The sequence below is a fragment of the Nicotiana tabacum genome, chromosome 16, assembly GCF_000715075.1.
Source record: "Nicotiana tabacum cultivar K326 chromosome 16, ASM71507v2, whole genome shotgun sequence".
Taxonomy (NCBI): Eukaryota; Viridiplantae; Streptophyta; class Magnoliopsida; order Solanales; family Solanaceae; genus Nicotiana; species Nicotiana tabacum.
Genome location: NC_134095.1, coordinates 76,805,368 through 76,808,425, shown reverse-complemented (window position 1 = coordinate 76,808,425; position 3,058 = coordinate 76,805,368).

Below are 3,058 nucleotides of genomic sequence, written 5' to 3'. Positions count from 1 at the left end.
CTCACAACAAGTCACGTATAACATTACCACAGTTGTTTCAATTGTATCAATTATGATTTCTTTCCATCGTTTGTTTCACAGTTCTTACCACGTAACATATTCATACCCATACGCCCTTGTGTTATTGCCATTTTTACTCACACCACAATAACGAAAAACTTAACCAACAACGTTCGAGGCATATTAATCACAGGAATTTCACAAATAGTCCACATAAGTAACACATACCAATTACTCGTACACCAACAAGGTGACTTTACAAAGGTTAAAGTTATCCATACATACCTGGAGTCGAATTCCCTTTTTAACTTCTACTTTCAATTCACCAACAGCTAGTACCGTCAATCTAGTTCACAAGTTAGCACATATAACTTAGAATTGAAGTTCACAAATTCAGCCCGAACTTACTTAGGTTTCCAACCCCTCTTTTGCAAATCTTTAGTTCTACCCAATTCCTCTTACTATATTCTAGGTTTTAAAGGACATGCATGTGTATCTCAACTTCCATTTTCAAGAATTAACGCATGAGAATCCCCCTTTTGTTTAAATCTGAAAACAATGAAAAAGGGTTGGGAATTTTACCTTCAAGAACGGAGAAGAAGACAATTACTTGAAATTCCCCGGCCCGAGTGACTTTGAAGAATCAAATTGATGAAGGTAGGACTTTATCTCTCAAGAATTCTCTCTTCCCTCTCTCTAGTTTTGTTTAGAAAATATGTTAAAATAAGGGGCTGGGTGTTTTATTGAAAAAGGGGTCGGGTTTAAAATTTAGAAAATTGGAGCCCCGAGTCAGGTTTGCGATCGCAGAGTGGAAATGCGGTCCACAGAATGGACCGCAAAAGTGCTCCCAACATCTGAACACACTGCCTGGGTATGCGGCAGAAATGCGGCCCGCATACCCGTTCTGCGGTCGCATAATGCACCGCAGAACTTCCCCTCTCAAAAATCCCAAGGGAAATATGCGACGACTATGCCGTCCGCATATTGGTTATGCGATCGCATATCGGACCGCATATTTAACCTCAAATTCGACCAACACACTGACTCACTTTGCGGAGATTATGCGGTCCGCATACCTGATATGCGATCGCATTCTCGATCACAGAATCGCATTTTCCGGAAAACAGTATTTCTTGACTTTTTATAGCATAGATCAGTGCAAAAAGGGTCCGAACTACCAGGTTTTTAGTACAAGTTTTTCACGGGGCCTTACATCCTCCCCTACTTAAAATCATTCGTCCTCGAATGAGGATTTTGGAAATTGGTTGGTTTTGAAAACATGATATGCAAACTCCCAATTTTTGAAATTTTTTTTGCCAGAGTTCCCTTTGAAATTAGACTTATCTACCTGTCAGAGAGCCCCCAAAACATTATTCCCAAGCACCATTGCGTTATCCCTATTATCCCTACAACTGGTGTACAATGCATTACCTCAACATCTGCACATAATTTGGCCACTTCAATGAGTTCCATACAGTCCAACCACTTCAATACACTATACGCATTTCAATTAATCATTACCAATCTACACTACCTTTAATCATTCACTTATCACATGAGTTCTTACAAAACTTTCATTTACCAAAAAGGGGCTTGCGCATGACTCAATTAATCACAACACATACAATTCTTGCACAACTTGAGGAGTTACAATAGTAAAGCATTTAGGAAAAATATATGGGGTGTCTTTGCACCAGATTGAACACAACATCAATTTACTTAGAGACAAGAGTTCGCACGATCACTACTAGACTTATTCAAACAAATGGGGATATTTTTCTTTCATTTCACTTTCCGCTTCCCACGTGGCTTCCTCGACTTGTTGACTTTGCCATAGCACTTTAACTGAAGTAACTTCCTTGTTTCTCAATTTGCGGACTTGCCTATCAAGAATAGCAACCGGAATTTCTTCATATGATAACTCTTCATTGACCTCGATAGCCTCGATTGGCACGATAGTGGATGGGTCTCCAACCACTTTCTTTAACATAGACACATGGAACACCGGGTGCACTAATGACATTTCAGGGGCAATTCCAGTCTATAGGCCACCTGTCATATCCTTTGGGTGACCCGATACGGCCTGACATATCTAGGACTCAACTTCCCTTTCTTTCCAAATCGCATGACTCCCTTCATAGGAGATACCCTCAATAACACCCAATCATCTACTTGGATTTCCAATTTTCTTCGACGAATGTCCGCATAAGATTTCTGGCGACTCTGAGCAGCTTTCAGCCTTTCCTGAATGATTTTTACTTTTTCCATAGCCTGATGCACGAGATCTGGCCCTAACAATTCTACTTCACCTACTTCGAACCATCCAATCGGAGACCTACATCTCCTCCCGTACAATGCCTCAAATGGGGCCATCTGAATGCTAACATGAAAGCTGTTATTGTAAGCAAATTCTATAAGTGGCAAGTGATCATCCCAATTACCTTTGAAATCCAAGACACAAGCCCATAACATATCTTCAAGCGTCTGAATAGTCCGCTCCGCTTGACCATCAGTCTGCGAATGGAAAGCCGTGCTGAGATCCACCTGAGTACCCAAACCTTACTGAAATTTCTTCCAAAAATTAGCTGTGAACTGGGCCCCTCGATATGAGATAATAGAAAGTGGAGTGCCATGAAGCCTTACTATTTCCTTGATATACAGTTGAGCATATTGTTCCGCAGTATCCTTGGACTTGACTGGCAAGAAGTGAGCTGATTTGGTGAGTCGATCCACTATTACCCAAATTGAGTCGAACTTGCGCTGAGTGCGAGGTAGCCCTACCACGAAATCCATGTTGATCATCTCCTATTTCCACATTGGTATTTCCATAAGCTGAGTTAACCCACCGGGCCGCTGGTGATCAGCTTTTACTTGCTGACAATTCGGACATTTATATACAAAGTCCGCCATACCCCTCTTCATACCGTTCCACCAATAAATTTCCTTGAGGTCAAGGTACATTTTCGTAGAACCTGGGTGCACAGAATATCTGGAATTATGAGCCTCCGCCATTACCCTCCCCCGAAGATTATCCACATCTGGAACACATAGCCTACCT